Source organism: Gossypium hirsutum, chromosome A11 (assembly GCF_007990345.1).
Source record: "Gossypium hirsutum isolate 1008001.06 chromosome A11, Gossypium_hirsutum_v2.1, whole genome shotgun sequence".
Classification (NCBI taxonomy): domain Eukaryota; kingdom Viridiplantae; phylum Streptophyta; class Magnoliopsida; order Malvales; family Malvaceae; genus Gossypium; species Gossypium hirsutum.
Genome location: NC_053434.1, coordinates 38,191,829 through 38,212,851, shown reverse-complemented (window position 1 = coordinate 38,212,851; position 21,023 = coordinate 38,191,829). Strand labels below are relative to the sequence as shown.

The 21,023-nt window shown below is 36.3% G+C and overlaps 1 non-coding gene across 1 annotated transcript; it reads right to left on the bottom strand.

Annotated features, from left to right (window-relative positions):
* Nucleotides 1–1,445: 1,445 nt before the first annotated feature.
* Nucleotides 1,446–1,552, bottom strand: LOC121210488 (small nucleolar RNA R71). The gene has a single exon (XR_005905606.1). It is a non-coding gene; the product is annotated as a small nucleolar RNA R71 (small nucleolar RNA).
* Nucleotides 1,553–21,023: the final 19,471 nt, after the last annotated feature.

The following is a 21,023-nucleotide window of genomic DNA, read 5'->3' as shown; positions in this document are numbered from 1 at the left end:
AGACCTCACAGTCACACAACACACCACCTTGCCACTCTACCACAGGCTCTTTGTGTGTCATATTTTATCCTCAATTAATTATAAGGCATATGTGCTAACGTCCAGATTCCTTTAAAAAAAAGCCAGAATAAATTGCAAGAGCCAAGACTTGAACCCAGGCTCCCTTGCAACCTTAATGACTCCACAACCACTAGACCACATGCTTCCTTATGTCATTTATTTACCACAATAATTTAAAATGCCTTCATCCAAGCACCCAGGGTTTTATTCACTTAAACCAAAATTTTTGCTAAAGCTTAGGTTTCAACCCTAGACTTTTTGAACTCCTCTCAGGACCCTTAACCACTTGAGCAAACTTTTAATTGTGTCATTTCCTTGCACAATACAATTAAATGCTTATATACAACCTTTTTACGGACCCATACTCAAGGCCCAATACTTCTAGGCCTAAATTCGGGGAGTTACAATTGTCTTTCTATTTGGTTATATTCGAGTATTTTCTCACTCTATTCTCTATTGCGTTCTTAGTAATTAGTTTAGTTAATTTTAGATAAAAAAATATTCCCTTTAATTTATAGGCTAAATAATAGAAAAAGGTAATTATTAGCACTTTTAGTCCTCGTGGATACGATATTCCCGACTCACCATAGCTGTACTACTATGAGATAGGTGCGCTTGCCTTTGTCGTAATTTTAGTTAGTTTGGGAACTCATCAAGTTTTTGGCGCCGTTGCCGGGGACTAAAATATTAGGAACACTCGATTTTTGTTAATTTAGCCATTTTTAATTTATTGCATTTTTTTGTTTTTAGTTTAATTTTTTTTTGTTTTCTAATTTTTCTTTTGTTTGCTTCTAGCACCTTTAGTTTATGACTAGAAGAAACCCGTTAGGACCTTTAGTATTCGATAGGGAGATTGAAAGTATAGCTCGTAGAAACTGTAGAGAAGCAAGACAGAGTCGACAAAGTGAAATGGAAGAGCAAGAGGACGTTATTGTTATTACTGAGGAGATAACTGAAAATCAGAATAATCAACTACCTCCTGTGTTTGCTACGAATCCGGAAAATCCAAATCCTGCTCCTCGTACTATGCACGATTATGCCAAGCCTACTCTAACTGGGGATGAATCAAGTATCGTGAGACCTGCTATTGTTGCGAATAACTTTGAACTAAAGCCGAACACCATTCAGATGATCCAACAATTTGTTAGTTTGATGGTTTGCAAGATAAAGATCCAAATACTCATTTGGCCAACTTTTTTGAATTCTGCGACACTTTGAAGATAAATGGCTTTTCTAGTGATGCCATTCGCCTTCGGTTGTTTCCCTTCTCATTGAGAAATAAGGCTAAACAGTGGTTGAACTCCCTACCACGAGGTTCTATCACTAGATGGGATCAAATGACCGAAAAGTTCTTATTGAAACATTTTTCACAGGTTAAGACAACTAAGTTGAGGAATGATATCTCTTCCTTTGTGAAAATGGATTTAGAGACCCTATATGATGTATGAGAGAGGTATAAGGATTTATTGAGAAGGTGCCCTCACCATGGGTTACCTCTATGGCTAGAGGTTCAAACCTTCTACAACGGTTTGAATCCCTCAACTTGGAAATTGATCGATGTAGCCGCTGGTGGGACTTTGAATAACAAAACACCTGAAAAGGCTTACGAATTTATAGAAGAAATATCACTGAATAATTATCAATGGCAAGTCATGAGGACGAAGCCGATGAAAGTAGCCCGCGTTTTTAACGTAGATGCGGACATCATGTTATCGAACCAGGTAGAACTTTTAAGTAAGAAAATTGATGGTTTATATGGTTCTATGTAGGTACATCCGGTGATGCAGTGCGATACGAATGGAGGAAGGATGAACAATCTAGAATGTTGATCCTACAGCCCTAGCATGGAGAACAAACAATTCAACTATATGGGTTGTGACAGCCCAAAATTGACCCTAGTCGGGAAGTGGTTTCGGGACCGCTAAACCGAGTCATAAAAATAATTAGCTGTCATATTTGATGCTTATTATATGTATATATGCATGTGTGAAAATTTCATATTTGAATTTTGTTTAATTGTAGGTGAATTTTAGTAAATAGGACTTATGTGAGAAAATTTTGAAATGTGATAGGTCAAAGCATAAGGATCTATTAGTGCATGTAAGAAAAAGGGGGGACTTGCATGTCAATTTCCCCCCTAATTAGTAGTGGCTGGCCATGAGCATGAGAGTGGACAAAATGTTATGGGGTGAAACATCTGGGAAACATGTTGTGTTAGTGTGTTATGGGAGAAAGAATATAATAAAGGGTTAGTAATAAAGAAATGAAAAGGGAGGAGTGATGAGAACAAAGTTGTCTCATCCATGTTCTCCCCCCCCATTGCCGTGACTTGAGAAGGAAAGAAAAGAAGAAATCGGTTCTTCTTGACCGAAAAAAAAATGATAGAAGGAAGAAATATGTTCTGAGGATTTTGGCAAGATAGCAAGCTAAAAATTTGAGGTAAGTGCATTCGGTCATAGAGAAAATTGAATCAAAAGTGGGTTGATCCTTGTCCTTCATTGCCGTAGCCTAAAGGGAGGGAGAAGAAGGTTTGGTTGCCTTGATTTTTGGCTTAGAAGATGGCTAGAATGAGCTCAAGAGCTTAGAGGATCAAAGTCGGATAGGGGAAAAGAGAAAGTAAACGAATAGCCGTGGATATCTAATCGTCGACCACTTCAGAGGTAAGTTTTAAGTGTTTAAACGTTGAGTAAATTCAATTATAATAGGACATGATGAGTTGATTTAATAAGATAAGATGTGGCCATGATATGTTCTAAGCTCAAATGGTAAGTTCTTAAGTGTTTGAGCTTGGGAATTTAAGGGTAATTTGAAATAGTCTCCTTCGGACAGCAGCAGTAACGTGACTTTAGAAGATCACCATAAATTCATGGACTTGAATTAGAGGCTGAATGAGACATGAAATTAAAGCTTAATGAGTCTAGTTTCTTATAAAATAAACCGTGTAAGCAAAGGAATTTCCGATAATGAGATATTTAAAGTTGTGTGAGACGGTGTCAGAATGACTCCGAAATCCCCTGTTCTGTTTTTAGAAAATCATTATAAATTGTACAAAAATGGTTATAAGATAAAATTTATATGCTTAGACTCCTTAATGAGTCTAGTTTCAAAGGAAATCAAATACAACACATTTTGAATTCTGTAAAATGAGAAATTTGATTCGTAGTGAAGAGTGGTCAGATTAGTCAAACAGTGAAACAGGGGAAACTTTAAGAAAAATCTGGTATTGATTGGCCAAACATAAAATTCTGGAAATTTTATGGATGGAAGATATACGAGTCTATACTCAGGAAAAATTAACGAAAAGTGATTTGGAGTTTTGTAGCTCCAGTTATAAATAATTTAGTGACTATTGCTCAGGAAAAACAGCTTGTGCTGAATTTGAGATTATGTTGTGAACCTTGATAAACTTGTTTTAGTTGCTCATAAGCTATTGATTAAACCCATACTTGAATTCTAAATCGTGATATTGTAATTTTATGAGTATTCGAATATGAAATGATAGTAAGGCCTAATGGCCAATGTGATGAATGTGAAAGTGTATATATGTGATAAGGCCTAATGGCCGATGTGATGAATGTGAAAGTGTATATATGTGATAAGGCCTAATGGCCGATGTGATGAATGTGAAAGTGTATATATATGTGATAAGGCCTAATGGCCGATGTGATGAATGTGAAAGTGTATATATGTGATAAGGCCTAATGGCCGATGTGATGAATGTGAAAGTGTATATATGTGATAAGGCCTAATGGCCGATGTGATGAATGTGAAAGTGTATATATATGTGATAGGGCCTAATGGCCAATGTGATGAATGTGAAAGTGTATATATGTGATAAGGCCTAATGGCCGATGTGATGAATGTGGAAGTGTATATATATGTGACAGGGCCGAGTGGCCAACGTGATGGATGTGAAAGTGTATAAATGTGATAAGTCCCGAAGGGCATTTGTGTCAGTACTATATCCGGGTTAAAACCCCGCAGGCTTTATGCGAGAATATTATCACTGATTAATGTCCTTAAGCTTCGTGCTTGTACTATATCCGAGCTCTAAAGACCCGATGACTACGTGTGGGGATTTTGTCCGGGTAAGACCCGATAACTTCGTGTGGAGATTATGTCCGGGTAAGACTTCGTAATAAGAATTGCTTATAAATATATTCAATGCGAAAGGTTAAACAGGTATGTACTCCAAGTTTATATGTGAGCTTGATTTGCACTAAATCATAAGGTAGTTATGTGATGCATACGAGAGCAATCTATGAGACTATTCCTATGATTATGTGACATCGGATCAGTGTGAGAGGTGATGTGAAATCATACGATATATCTATGTCACATGAGCTCACTTTTATGTGAAAGTTTATCTGCCTATTGTATATGATGAGATGTGCAGATTCGGTAAAGGGATGGTATGCCCGAAGGAAGAGTGAAATAAAAATACGAACAACTATGTTATAATTTGATTGTTATCTATTGACACTGCTTAAAACTTACTAAGCATTGTAATGCTCACTCCGTTTACTCTGTTTCCTCTGTTTTATAGATCTCATTGCGAAGCTACAGGCTCGGGGATCGTCAGCAACTAGTCACACTATCACTATCCACTGTTTGGTACTGCTATGTTTCGGATTGTCTTATGGCATGTATAAAATAGACTAGTGGCGGAAGAATATTTTGGTTAATGTATATAGCCATGCGAAAATGGCTTATATATGTTCGAGCATAATGTTATAATCATTTGGTATGGAATGGTTAATGGCTATCATGATTTGTGCTATTTATGCAAAAAGGGCTAGTTGAATCATGGAAACTATGAAATAGGTAAAGTCTACCTTAAAGGCAGATGCTGGCAGCAACAGTGATGTAGATTTGGAAAATCACTAAAAATAGTAGGATTAGAATTAAATAGTGAATAAATTATGTAAACGAACCTTGATGAATCTATTTTCATAGAAAAGTAACGAAATGATCATATGGATAGTATGTTAAGAGATATTCAGGTTCTCGTGAGACAGGGTCAGAACGGTTTCTGGATTCCCTGTTCGGACTTTGGAAATTCATTATAAATTAACCAGAGATAATTAGGAGTCATGCCATATATGTCTGGATTCCTCTCTGAGTCTAGTTTCTATACAAACAAACGGAATCAGTATTGAAGCTCTGTGCAGGGAGATATCCAAGTCGTAATGCGCAAAGGTCAGTGTAGTCGATACCTGTAACATGGGAGACTTTGACTAATAAACTGTATTAATTGGTCCAACCAAAAATTCTAGAAAAAAATATGTAGATGGGAATATGAGTCTAGTTTCAGGGAAAAATCACGAAACTGATTTTCAAGTTGTGAAACTAAAGATGTGATTTTTAAGGTGACAGTGACGCAGTTAGCCAACTGCCTGGAAAAATTTTAAAATGGACTGCAATAGTAAGCGAATCTAGTCTGTGAACCCCTCGTGTCCGACTCCGGAAACGGTCTCGGGTACGGGGTGTTACAATTTTATTGGTATCAGAGCTACGGTTTAGTCGGTTCTAGGACTAACGTAGCACGCGTGAGTCTATTTATACATGCTATAAAGTGATAAAATGATAGTGTGATGATTTTTGGCTATTAAAATGTGTTTGCTGTATTGTAATGAATCTTGATCCCGATCGAGCTGTAGCAAGCTTCTGACTATGAGAATTTGCGATATAACTTCACTTAGATATGCCTAAATTATTAAGTTGATCAGGTACGTATCATGTACTCGTATTTGAATTTCGATTCGGATTGAATTATAAGGGTATAAGTGATGCAATTTTGACGGAGTGTTATGACTATAAATGTGATTTTTGTATGTGGCCATGGAACTGGAAGTTGAATGGTCGATAAACATGTCGTGTTTGTATTCAAGTAATGTAAATGATATACCAATGTGTATTGCTATATGTGTATATGTATGTAGAGACGAAATTGTCGAATGTAAAAAGGCAGTGAAGCGTATAGAGTGGTTGGTTTTCAGCACTAAGTGTGCGGGCAATAAGTGTTCACGGTTGTGAGATTGGCACTAAGTGTGCGGGCAATTAGTGTTCACGGTTGTGAGATTGGCACTAAGTGTGCGGGCTTGAAATGCATGGCACTAAGTGTGCGAGTTTAAAGTACATGGCACTAAGTGTGCGTGGTTGATTATTAAGCACTATGTGTGCGAACTCACTATATATATATTTCTATCAATTATTTACATTAAGGGTGCGACCTTACCGAGTCGATTTCGGACAGCGGAAAGGGGTAAGTTCTTGAGTAATAGAGCTTAAATTATGATTTGATTAGATCATGTTTTAAGCAAATCAAAATCATGCTCTTTGTGTGTGGCTATTGGGCCGAAATTGCAAGAATGATAAGTGTCTTGTGTTTGAGTTTTGCTAACGAAAATGAAATACGAATGTGCCATGATTTATTGTTAAATGTGCATGGTTATTTGAATGATGTCCGGGCTAAGTCCCGAAGGCTTTGTGCTAAGTGACCATATCCGGACTAAGATCCGAAGCCATTTGTGCGAGTTACTAATTTCGGGCTAAGCCCGAAGGCATTGGTGCGAGTTACTAAAACCGGGCTAAGTCCCGAAGAGCATTCATGCTAGTGATGTTTTCGGGCTAAGTTCCGAAGAGCATTCGTGCTAGTGAGGTATCCGAACTAAGTTCTGAAGAGCATTCGTGCTGGTGTTATATCCGGGCTAGGTCCTGAAGAGCAATCATGCTGGTGACGTGTATTCGGGCCTTCGTGCCTAGTAGGCTTCGTGCCGGTAATTTGAGCAAAGTTTAAGTATTCATTACTATACGAATTCAAATTTAAATGAGATGATATGTTTAAAAGTGTACATACATGATGTTTATAGACTTGGTTAAGTCATATCAACGTGTATTAACGAATGAATAAGAGCACTATGTATGTGAATAATTAGAGGCACTGTGTGTGTGTGCGAATTCCTTTAACCGAGCACTATGAGTGCGAGATCGGTCAGTGGGCACTAAGTGTGTGAAGTGGAATTCATGTAAGACCTTGTTTGGGACGAAGGCATTGATTTGAGATAGTGTGTAAGACCATGTCGGGGACATGGCATCGACTCGATATGTGAGAATATGTAAGACCATATCTAGGATATGGCATTGTAAGAGCTATATGTGCTATTGTTGAATGGACACTATTTTGTTAATCTTGTTCAAGAAATTATTTTGATTAAGTTTCGACATTCGAAAGTTTGAAAGAATTTTTTTTGAATGTTGATAATTTTGGATATACGAGTTATGCGCTAGAATAAATCTCATGCCAGAGTATTATATTAGGCTTTATGCCTATTCGACTGTATACGGGTAACGTTAACTATGATTGAATGTGCTAAATGAACTAAATGTTCAGGTACGTGAAAGTTGACTTTTCTTTTGGAAATGAAATAAGTTGAATAGTGAGATACGATGGAGTTATTAAGGATATTTATTGGGATGTTTGAGTATATGTGTACTTTTGGTCAGATTACAGCTTATACATGAATGAAAATGTGGGTTACAAATATGTGGGTTGATGATGTGAATTATACATGTTAATATGTGCTTAATATGTGTTTGAAATACATTTGTGAATTAAATTAAGCGATTATTGCTTATGAAATCAAGAAAATGAGATATATGTGCATACTTGTAGAAATGTTTATGTATTTGTCTTAGGATAAGAAAATGATTTTATGGATCGATGCGAAATCAGTAATGAATTACAATTGCTATCGATGAACTAATGTTTATATGGATATAATTCAATAAGAGGACGTTATCCTAAACTATGCATCGGTAGAAATTTTCGGGGACGAAAATTTCTTAAGTGGGGGAGAGTTGTGACAGCCCAAAATTGACCCTAGTCGGGAAGTGGTTTCGGGACCGCTAAACCGAGTCATAAAAATAATTAGCTGTCATATTTGATGCTTATTATATGTATATATGCATGTGTGAAAATTTCATATTTGAATTTTGTTTAATTGTAGGTGAATTTTAGTAAATAGGACTTATGTGAGAAAATTTTGAAATGTGATAGGTCAAAGCATAAGGATCTATTAGTGCATGTAAGAAAAAGGGGGGACTTGCATGTCAATTTCCCCCTAATTAGTAGTGGCCGGCCATGAGCATGAGAGTGGACAAAATGTTATGGGGTGAAACATCTGGGAAACATGTTGTGTTAGTGTGTTATGGGAGAAAGAATATAATAAAGGGTTAGTAATAAAGAAATGAAAAGGGAGGGGTGATGAGAACAAAGTTGTCTCATCCATGTTCTCCCCCCCATTGCCGTGACTTGAGAAGGAAAGAAAAGAAGAAATCGGTTCTTCTTGACCGAAAAAAAAATGATAGAAGGAAGAAATATGTTTTGAGGATTTTGGCAAGATAGCAAGCTAAAAATTTGAGGTAAGTGCATTCGGTCATAGAGAAAATTGAATCAAAAGTGGGTTGATCCTTGTCCTTCATTGCCGTAGCCTAAAGGGAGGGAGAAGAAGGTTTGGTTGCCTTGATTTTGGCTTAGAAGATGGCTAGAATGAGCTCAAGAGCTTAGAGGATCAAAGTCGGATAGGGGAAAAGAGAAAGTAAACGAATAGCCGTGGATATCTAATCGTCGACCACTTCCGAGGTAAGTTTTAAGTGTTTAAACGTTGAGTAAATTCAATTATAATAGGACATGATGAGTTGATTTAATAAGATAAGATGTGGCTATGATATGTTCTAAGCTCAAATGGTAAGTTCTTAAGTGTTTGAGCTTGGGAATTTAAGGGTAATTTGAAATAGTCTGCTTCGGACAGCAGCAGTAACGTGACTTTAGAAAATCACCATAAATTCATGGACTTGAATTAGAGGCTGAATGTGACATGAAATTAAATCTTAATGAGTCTAGTTTCTTATAAAAGAAACCGTGTAAGCAAAGGAATTTCCGATAATGAGATATTTAAAGTTGTGTGAGACGGTGTCAGAATGACTCCGAAATCCCCTGTTCTGTTTTTAGAAAATCATTATAAATTGTACAAAAATGGTTATAAGATAAAATTTATATGCTTAGACTCCTTAATGAGTCTAGTTTCAAAGGAAATCAAATACAACACATTTTGAATTCTGTAAAATGAGAAATTTGATTCGTAGTGAAGAGTGGTCAGATTAGTCAAACAGTGAAACAGGGGAAACTTTAAGAAAAATCTGGTATTGATTGGCCAAACATAAAATTCTGGAAATTTTATGGATGGAAGATATACGAGTCTATATTCAGGAAAAATTAACGAAAAGTGATTTGGAGTTTTGTAGCTCCAGTTATAAATAATTTAGTGACTATTGCTCAGGAAAAACAGCTTGTGCTGAATTTGAGATTATGTTGTGAACCTTGATAAACTTGTTTTAGTTGCTCATAAGCTATTGATTAAACCCATACTTGAATTCTAAATCGTGATATTGTAAGTTTATGAGTATTCGAATATGAAATGATAGTAAGGCCTAATGGCCGATGTGATGAATGTGAAAGTGTATATGTGTGATAAGGCCTAATGGCCGATGTGATGAATGTGAAAGTGTATATATGTGATAAGGCCTAATGGCCGATGTGATGAATGTGAAAGTGTATATATATGTGATAAGGCCTAATGGCCGATGTGATGAATGTGAAAGTGTATATATGTGATAAGGCCTAATGGCCGATGTGATGAATGTGAAAGTGTATATATGTGTGATAGGGCCTAATGGCCGATGTGATGAATGTGAAAGTGTATATATATGTGATAGGGCCTAATGGCCGATGTGATGAATGTGAAAGTGTATATATGTGATAAGGCCTAATGGCCGATGTGATGAATGTGGAAGTGTATATATATGTGACAGGGCCGAGTGGCCAACGTGATGGATGTGAAAGTGTATAAATGTGATAAGTCCCGAAGGGCATTTGTGTCAGTACTATATCCGAGTTAAAACCCCGCAGGCTTTATGCAAGAATATTATCACTGATTAATGTCCTTAAGCTTCGTGCTTGTACTATATCCGAGCTCTAAAGACCCGATGACTACGTGTGGGGATTTTGTCCGGGTAAGACCCGATAACTTCGTGTGGAGATTATGTCCGGGTAAGACTTCGTAATAAGAATTGCTTATAAATATATTCAATGCGAAAGGTTAAACAGGTATGTACTCCAAGTTTATATGTGAGCTTGATTTGCACTAAATCATAAGGTAGTTATGTGATGCATACGAGAGCAATCTATGAGACTATTCCTATGATTATGTGACATCGGATCAGTGTGAGAGGTGATGTGAAATCATACGATATATCTATGTCACATGAGCTCACTTTTATGTGAAAGTTTATCTGCCTATTGTATATGATGAGATGTGCAGATTCGGTAAAGGGATGGTATGCCCGAAGGAAGAGTGAAATAAAAATACGAACAACTATGTTATAATTTGATTGTTATCTGTTGACACTGCTTAAAACTTACTAAGCATTGTAATGCTTACTCCGTTTACTCTGTTTCCTCTATTTTATAGATCTCATTGCGAAGCTACAGGCTCGGGGATCGTCAGCAACTAGTCACACTATCACTATCCACTGTTTGGTACTGCTATGTTTCGGATTGTCTTATGGCATGTATAAAATAGACTAGTGGCGGAAGAATATTTTGGTTAATGTATATAGCCATGCGAAAATGGCTTATATATGTTCGAGCATAATGTTATAATCATTTGGTATGGAATGGTTAATGGCTATCATGATTTGTGCTATTTATGCAAAAAGGGCTAGTTGAATCATGGAAACTATGAAATAGGTAAAGTCTACCTTAAAGGCAGATGCTGGCAGCAACAGTGATGTAGATTTGGAAAATCACTAAAAATAGTAGGATTAGAATTAAATAGTGAATAAATTATGTAAACGAACCTTGATGAATCTATTTTCATAGGAAAGTAACGAAATGATCATATGGACAGTATGTTAAGAGATATTCAGGTTCTCGTGAGACAGGGCCAGAACGGTTTCTGGATTCCCTGTTCCGACTTTGGAAATTCATTATAAATTAACCAGAGATAATTAGGAGTCATGGCATATATGTCTGGATTCCTCTCTGAGTCTATTTTCTATAGAAACAAACGGCATCAGTATTTAAGCTCTGTGCAGGGAGATATCCAAGTCGTAATGCGCAAAGGTCAGTGTAGTCGATCCCTGTAACATGGGAGACTTTGACTAATAAACTGTATTAATTGGTCCAACCAAAAATTCTAGAAAAAAATATGTAGATGGGCATATGAGTCTAGTTTCAGGAAAAAATCACAAAACTGATTTTCGAGTTGTGAAACTAAAGATGTGATTTTTAAGGTGACAGTGACGCAGTTAGCCAACTGCCTGGAAAAATTTTAAAATGGACTGCAATAGTAAGCGAATTTAGTCTGTGAACCCCTCGTGTCCGACTCCGGCAACGGTCTCGGGTACGGGGTGTTACATGGGTAATAATTTTAAACCCCAGAATAATCCATACAGTAACAGTTATAATGGAGGTTGGAGGAACCATCCTAATTTTTCTTGGGGTGGTCAAGGAAATCAGAGCCCACAACCCCCTCCAGGCTTTCAACAACAACCTTACCAGCAAGAGAAAAAGCCGAACCTTAAGGACATGTTGATAAAATTTATTTCGGTGTCAGAAACCCGCTTCCAAAACACCAAAACTATACTTAAAAATCAACAAGTATCGATTTAAAGGCTCGAGAATCAAATAGGTTAGCTTGCTAAGCTAATTTTAGAAAGACCACAAGGTAGCTTGCCTAGCAACACCGAAACTAACCCAAGAGAGCAGCTTCATGCAATTATGGTTCGAGATGAAGAAGGGTTAGTTGAACATGAACCAGAACTAATGTAAGAAAGCGTGGTAAGTCAATGTAAGGTTGAGGTGAGCCACAGTGAACAAAAATCAATAGGTAAGGAGTATAAACCTCGTGTGTCATATCCAAATACGACAAAGAAAGACTATACAAATGAACAATTTGGTAAATTTCTTAAACATTTGAAAAAGTTACATATCAACTTATCGTTTATTGAAGCTCTTTTGCAAATGCCCAATTCAGTAAAATTTTTAAAGGGGCTTTTGGTAAACAAATAAAAGTTAGATGATTCGTTGCATGTAGAGTTAAATGCAGTGTGCTCAGCCATTTTGCAGAATAAACTACCCAACAAATTGAAAGATCCAGGGAGTTTTATTATTCCTTGTTTAATTGGTAGTTTAAATGTTAATAATGCTTTAGCTGATTTAGGGGCAAATATTAATGTCATGCCCTATAAAATGTTTAAACAATTAGGTATTGGGAAACCTAAACAAACTAGGATGAGTATTCAATTGGTAGATAGAACCATTAGATTTCTTAGGGGTATTGTTGAAGACGTTCTTGTCAAAATTGACAAATTTATATTTCCAATTGATTTTGTTCTTTTAAACATGGATGAGGATAGTGACCTACATTTAATTTTAGGAAGACTCTTTTTAGCAACTGCCAGAACTGTTATCGATGTTGGTACAGGTGAACTAATACTTCGTGTAGGAGATGACACGATTACTCTCCAAGCTCGTGATTTTGCTAAGATATCTAGTGATTGAGATGATTATATGAGTTTTGTTAATGTGAGTAACCTTATGGCTCAACCTTCTTTCTAGGAAATCCCTTGGAAAAATTTGATGGAGTCACGTTTTAGCTTATGCCACAAAAATAGAACAACTCGTAAAGAACGAATGCTACAAATTGATGAACAAGACGAATGACGGACACATGTCAAGGAGAAACTGAGAATACACGATGCAGAACTGAAGTAACTCCATGACAAGCTTAAGGATGGAACGAACCACTTTAAGGTTGGGGATCAAGTGTTATTAGATAAAACAGACCCTCGAATTGCCACTGTAGAGTTTAATAGGAATGGAGCAACACTTTTTACGGTACTTAATATCTTCCCATACGGTACAGTTGAGGTAAATCATTCTGAATTCGACACTTTTAGGGTAAATATTACTTGACTCAAACCTTATATTGATAATAGAATTGACAGCGAGAAAGAGGAGTTTCGACTCCGCGAACCACCGTGATCGTACGAATGTGAGGTAAGTCAAGCTTAAACTTTAAATAAGCGCTTCTCGGGAGGTAACCCAAGTGTTAACATGATTAATTTCTTAATTTTATCTCATGATATTTTTAAAATTAATTTTATATAAAAAAATATGTTTTTCAACCCACACAGCCTAGACACATGGATGTGTCCTTGGCCGTATGGATCCTATGACTTAGTTTTAAAATTTTTTAGAAAATCGAAAGTAAGTTACACGTCCAGGCGACACAATTGTGTAACCCACACGGCCTGGACATACGGGCGTGTCCTTAGCTGTGTGGAGCCTAAGACTTATTTCTAAAAACCGATAGAGACACGGCCTAAAGTAGTCCATACAGGCGTGTGACACGGTAGTGTGGACCACATGGCCTGGACACACGAGCGTGTGCTAGGCCATGTGAAACCTGGAGCTAATTTTCTTATTTTTAAAACAAGTCAAAAAGTTACACGAGTAAGGCACACAACCGAGCCACATGGACGTGTAGAAGGTCACATGGGCGTGGGAGAAGTGAAGAGGCTTGTACACGGCCATGCGACACAGCCGTGTGTGCTAGACGGCCTGGACACATGGGCGTGTCCGAGGTCGTGTGAATACTGGGGTATTATTATTAATCGACAAGGGCTAAACAGAAGCCGTGTGCCCAACACGGGCCTCATATGACCGTGTCCCCTTTTAACCCCCAAACCCTAACTTTTTATTTTTACTTTACCTTCTTCATCCCTTACCTTCCTAAAGCTGCCGCCACTCTTTCTTCTCTCTATTCCAGCCACCTTTCACCACCAATTACCGTATAGCACCCCCTCACCTCGTCTTTCCCTTCCTCTACATGCCCCACGAGTTGACCTCGACCCCTCTTTTCCCATTCCTTTTACCCCCGTCGAACCACACCACCCTAGTGGCCAACCACCAAGCTACAACCCACCCTCACGAACTAGCCCTTCCCCCATTTCTCCTTTTGACTCGCGCAACCCAACACCCTTACCAGCCTCGTCAGTCCTCTCACCCACCTTCCTTTTTCCTTTCCCTCAACTTGCAACCTCTATGCTGCAGCTACCTATTGTGCATGTCGACCTAACCAACTAACCCTGCACCGTCCCCCTTCGAGTTTCGGCCACCGCCTCTATCACCGTCGGTCAACTAGTTTTGCCCCTCTCTTTTATTTAGTTATTAATATTATTACTATTATTATTATTATTATTATGATTATTTATTTCTTTATTATTATTTTCTTTTTATTGGTTTTACTAATTTTATTTATTGCTTGGTTCATGTTGTGTTTATTTAGTTTCTTTATTAATTGATTTTGGATTGATTCTTGATTTAGTTGTTGGATATTCTTACTAGTTTTTTTTCTTTTATTTTATTTTTCATTCTGCAGTTTATACATCCATTTTAGTTACTTTCATTGTTGATTTTATTCTGGCTAGTTTTACTTATTCATTTTTATTGATAATTATCGGTTTTATTTTTACTATGATTTTATTTGGTATTGGCATTTTGCTTATTAGTTTCATCATGTTATAAGTCCATTCTCTATTTAGTCGAAATGTTGAGCTGAACTTGGATATTTATTTCTTGTTAGCTTGCCTATTATGTTGATTCGTCAATTTTATTTCTTTGATCATTTTATTGTAGGCATTTTATGATGAACACTTGTGGCAAATCCAAAACCGCCGTCCCTGCTTCGAAAAAGTAGAAGAGTCATGGTGTGACTTCCTCAAGCCCACCACCCTTATCTCTGATTTTCAGCGGGCTCCCAGAATGATTTATATTAGCTCTTTCAAGCACAACCACTCGACCTAGGCTGCTATATCAATTGGGCTGCATTGGAGCAGGTTCGACTAATTGATGATGTTTGCACCTTCATTACCAGAACTCCATGGGACAGATTCTTCACCATCGTCGAGCACACCTACATGGAGCTTAGTTTGGAGTTCTGCAAGATGTTTCTTGTACAACAGGTCATGACAAGCCAGGCACCATCACTTTTCAACTTGGTGGTTTAGTGCACCACATAAGCGTCCCCAAGTTCGGTGCTGCTATGGGACTTTACACAGAAGAATTTATGAGCGCCGAGAACTTCTTTCGACTTTATCGACACATCTATTACTCTTCACCTCATTGTTGGACTGAGCTTACAGTGAGTCAGACAACATACGACGCGAGTCGCTCGAAAGCGACCTCTCTTTCTCCAGCCTTACGGTACCTTCATGCATTTTTAGCTCACACTCTGACTGGTAGGAGGGAGAGCACCAGAGTCGTTAGTACTCATGAAGCATACTTTCTATGGAGCATGACCACCAGGCATGTATTTGATTTGGCGTACTTCATCGCTCTAGCCTTCCGCCATCAGACTGATCACCACAGAAAGGGCTCCATCTATTTAGGCCCTTATGTGACTCACTTCACTGACACTTCAGTCTTCTAGACAGACTGGAGCAGTCCTCTACACTCACACTAGTTAGCCAGATATCCCCTCAGGGAATTTCGAGCATGATATACATGAGGATGATCGAGCGGGGTCGTGGAGTGGATCTCCCTCAGCATCCATTGTTTCATTCTGAAGCTCAGAATGAACCCGAGGACTTCACTTATGATGATGTTCCTCTCCATCATGAGGACGCATCCACCTTTGAGTCACCTCCCTATTCCTTCTACTCCTACTTCAGAGGACATCTCAGAGCTATTCACTCGATTCGAGCAATACTGCACTCAGAGGTTTGACAGTCATAACGCAACATTGTAGTGGATTTGTCAAAGTTTCCATATCTCCTCTCTAGCGCTGGCTACTCATGACACCGATGTGTCTGATGATGAGGACCATTGAGTCCATTTATTTTTATTTTTAAGTTTTATTTCTATGTTTATTGTTATTTTCTTAGATTTCTTTTGCTTTTATATTTTGAACGATATTTTTATTTATTATGGTTTTTCTAATTGGGTTAGTAACCCTTTAATCTTCTTCACCATTTGTGTTTATTTTCTTATTAGTTGCTCAGAATCATGCACTACATTTTGTTTACAATTCCGCTTTTCACTATTCTGGAGATGTCATCCAATATTTAGGGCAGTTTCAATTCTTTCCCTCTCTTATGATATTCTGTTTCTATTGTGATTATATCTATTTGTACATTGAGGACAATGTACATCTTAAGTCTGGGGAGGTGATTTATATAATTATTAGAAAATCCCTGAATTATGTCTTGTGTTCAAATAATTTTCTCATATTAATGTTAGAATGAATTCTTATCGATTTGTGATTATCATTGATATGTTTTAGATTAAATTCATAGATATTTGTGTATTGATTTTTAAACTTTAAGACATGCGAGAACCCAGCATGATAAGTCTATTTTCAGAACTAAATTTTTTTAGGTTGTTTCCCTGAATTGAGGTATTACCTTGAAGTTTGAGATTTGCAAGATTGATAACAAAAACCATAATTTTTTGTGAGATTTTGAGCCTTTAGAGCATACACTTTTCTTGCTCATTTTATTACTAGTTATGAATGTGTCAATATTGATTTGTTATTTTAGAACTTTCTTTGATTATGCATGTTGAGACCACACCTTTGATTTGATATACTGAGATGATAAAAGCACTTAGGTTTTAACCCACTTATCCTGTAAATAGCCTACCTTCATAATTAACCCTTAGTGAACCCCTTTGAGCCTAACACACCGTTTCTTGATTTACCCATTAATGATAACCTATAACTCAATTTTTTTGTTCATTGAGAATTTTTCCCGTTTTATTGGCTCCATTTTTTATCGAGATTTGATTTGGCTAATTGCCTGATTATGCCTTTTGATTAAGTTGGTGAATTATTTCTTCTTATTTACATATTAAAAAAGTCATTAAAAAAAGAAAAAAATATACATATATAGTTACTTAGTTATTTGTTAATTGAGCTTGAACAGTTAAATTCATAATTTGAGAAGAAGCACGTGTTATTATTGAAATATTTCGATTGATGTAGTTATTTGTAATTCAACAGTTGTTATTTTTCTAGTTTGGTAATTTATCAATTCAATCTCGATTCTAACCCTCTTTTTCAGCCTTTCTCCACACCTTTAACTTAAGCCTCATTACAACCTCTTAAAGACCTTTTTATTTGTGTATCATCTCATTTTATAGTGGTGGAGATTTGATTTTCATGCAAGCCTATGGTAATGACTTTTCATGTTTGACTGTTGAGTGCTTAATTTTTGAACCTTAAACACTTTGAGTGATTTGAGTGAATCTTTAGTGAGGATGTCAATTCTTGTCGATTTTGACTTAAAGGTAATTACTTAGATAAGGGGAAATACCTATGTTTTCATGATTTAAAAAAAATGCTCGACTTGGATTATTTGAATTTTTAATGCTCTTTTAGTTGAATTATCAATGTATGATTATTTGTGAATTATGGAAAAACATTATTGATGAGAATTATGAATTGAGAAAGTTTAATTTTAATTGTGAGTTGAGGATTTTGCTTGAGGACAAGCAAACGCTTAAGTGTGGGGATATTTGATAAACCATAAAAGTAACATGTTTTAATCCCATGCTTGGCATGTTTTTGGATGATTTAGTATGTGAATTAGTGAATTTGATATTCCTAATCCTAATCGATAGGTGTGCTTGCCTTTGTCGTAATTTTAGTTAGTTTGGGGACTCATCAATAATACAGTAATTGTAAAACTTCTAGGTCGTAATATTGGTTTTTCGGTTTTACAGAATAAAGTGTATAGCTTGTGGAAACCCTTGACACCTTTTGGGTCTAGTCAGAACAGTGGTTTCGGGACCACAAATCCGACATATTAAACTTTATTTTTATCATATTTTTATGGTCTACAATTTTATGGAATTGTTTTGTGAAAATTTCGTTCGAATATCTTGACGTTTGGGCACTCAATTTAGTCAAAAGGACTAAATTTTAAAAAGTGCAAAAGTTGAGTTCTACATGCTAGAGGTGTCCAATTGTTATGAAATTTTAAATTGGAGGTCCTTATATGGTAATTAAACCATTGGTTAAGTTGGTGGACAAAAATGGACATGGTTAGGCATGTTTCCAAAGTTTTTCACTAAAGGCATTTTGGTCATTTAGTTATTAAAATGAATTAAAAACAAAATTAAAAGTCAAGTTAACCCTTGGCTAAAACTTGCATGGAGAAACCATGGATAGGGTTTTTCAAGCTTCCAAGTTTGATTGTAAGTCCGTTCTAGCCCTGCTTTTAATGATTTTTACGTTTTTGAAATCCTCATAACAAGATCTATCTATTTTTACCACTAATTTGAGATATGGTTAAAGTCTAGAGTTTTGACCCATGATGAATATATGTGTATTTTGATGTTTAATGGTAGAAAATTCATATTTATGGTTAGAGAAATGACTTTTACTAAGTGATTTTCGTTAAAAATGCCTAAAAGGACTAATTTGTATAAGTTATAAAATATGTCATAAAAGTGCATTTTAATGGAAATTGTGGGCTGTTATAGTTATGAAAATGATTCGGCTAGGCTTAAAGTACAAATAAAATGAATGAAAATCATTTTACGAGCCTAGGGGTAAAATTATAAATATGACAAAGTTTAGGGGTAAAACTGTAATTTTTTCAAATATGATTTTTGGGCTGAGTTGATTAGTATAATGATTAAATAAGTTAAATGTGATGTTTTAGATCAAGAAAAACAAGGTTAGGATCTAGATCGGGGGAAAACAAGTAATTGACGAATAAGTCATTTTTAACGATTTTACTTTCGAGGTAGGTTTGTATGTAAATAATGCATCGTTTTTACTTACGTTATCACATTTTATTATGTTTTATGAAATGTGGCTGAATATTGAATGAAATTGACAAGTATCAAAAGGTAACAAATTTCCCGGTTGAACATTAGGAACAAAATAGGATGCAAGTGACATGTCACTAGTGACTCAAGTATGGTACTATGTGAAGGCCACTTTGGAAAGAGATAGCTTGGTAACAAGTGTGGCACTATGTGAAGGCCACTTTGTGAAGAAAGATAGCTTTGGTCACAAGTGTGTACTATGTAAAGGCCACTTTGTGAAGAAGGTAGCTTTGACTACAAAGGTGGTACTATGTGCAGGCCACCAGGTATCCATTATTATTCCAATGTGTTCGACGGGAAATGACTAGGTGTAATTTAATATGAATATGTATGAATAAGTGCAAGTACATGTGTGTAAACTTATGAGCAATGTGCTTGATATGTGACTGAACATTGGTAAGATTGATATGGAGTAAGTGTTACAATGAAAGTTACTACAAAGAAAATATGAAAGAGTGAAATTTAGTAATGAAACAATTTTGGATAGCATCAGTTGTGTGACTTTGAAAAATCATAAAAAATGGTGGAAATCAAATTAGAGGTTTAATAGGATATGAAATTAAAGCTTATTGAGCCTATTTTCATATAAAGGAAACAGTGTAAGCAAAAGAATTTCATATTATGAGATATTTGAATTTATGTGAGATAGAGTCAGAATGATTTTGGAATCCCCTGTTCTAATTTTGGAAAATCATTAAAATTTGTACAAAGATAATTATGGGTTATAATTTATATTTTTAAAATCCTTAATAAGTTTATTTTTAAAAGAAACAAACAAGAGCATCATCCGAATCCGGTATGATGAGATAATTAATTTTTAGTGAAGAGGGGTCAAAATTGTCGGATAGTGAAACAGGGGTGATTTTAAAGAATAAACTGTACTTATTGGCTAAACCAAAAATTTTGAAAATTTTATGGTAAGAATATATGCGAGTCTAGTTTCTGAAAAATTTAGCAGATCTTAATTTGGAGTTCCATAGCTCCAAATATAAATAATTTACTGACTGTGACTCAAATAGACAACTTATTTTAAACTTGAGTAAAATAGTGAAATTATGTGCAATTATGATTGTGTTACCTTGAGAATATATTGTGAGAATTGGTGAAAACATGTTAATAAATTGCTTATTATTTTCATACGGGCTTACTAAGCTATATAGCTTACCCCCTCCCTTTTCCTCATTTTATAGGGTCACTAAGCTAGCTTGGGTTGGAGATCGTCAGAGATTCTATCACACTATCAAGCTATCATTTGGGTATAAGTAAATGCAAGTATTTTAATTCTATGGCATGTATAGGGACTTAGTCATTTGGTGTATGAGTCATTATGATTTGGCTAAATGTATTAGCTTGTGATGGCTAAAGGTTGGATGTAATTCGTAGCCATACAAATTGGCTTATATTGGCTAAATGGTTGTAAGCCCATATAAGTATGTATGTGCATATGTCAATGTTTTGCGATGTGGTTTGTATTTGCTTGATATATGATGGTTATGAGTTTATTAATATGTTAATATCCTTTGAGTGCAAACTTAGCATTGAATGATTTGGCAAGGCCTAATGTTATAATGCATGATAGTTGATAGTATGAAAATGATACGACATTGCTTGATTATAGTTGTTTTTGAAGGCATTTATATGCCATGATTTGTGCCATGTGATGTTGTGTGAATGTGTGTAAGTAAGGGTGACAAAATGGCTTGGAAAATAGCCTTGTTTTTGTCTACAAGGGTAGACACACGAGTTTGTGTCTAGGCCATGTGTGACACACGGTCAGCCCCATGGGCGTGTGATCCGGCTGTGTGTCTCTTGCACCTTAATTTAGGCAAGACAAAATGTCCAGAATTGAGCACGCGGGCAAAGACACGAGTGTGTGTCTCAGCTGTGTGTGCTATACGGCCTAGCACACTAGCGTTTGACTTGGCCTTGTGACCTAAATTTGATGATGACGTCATAAACAGAATGCACCCTAAGATGGACACGGCTTGAAGCACGGGCGTGT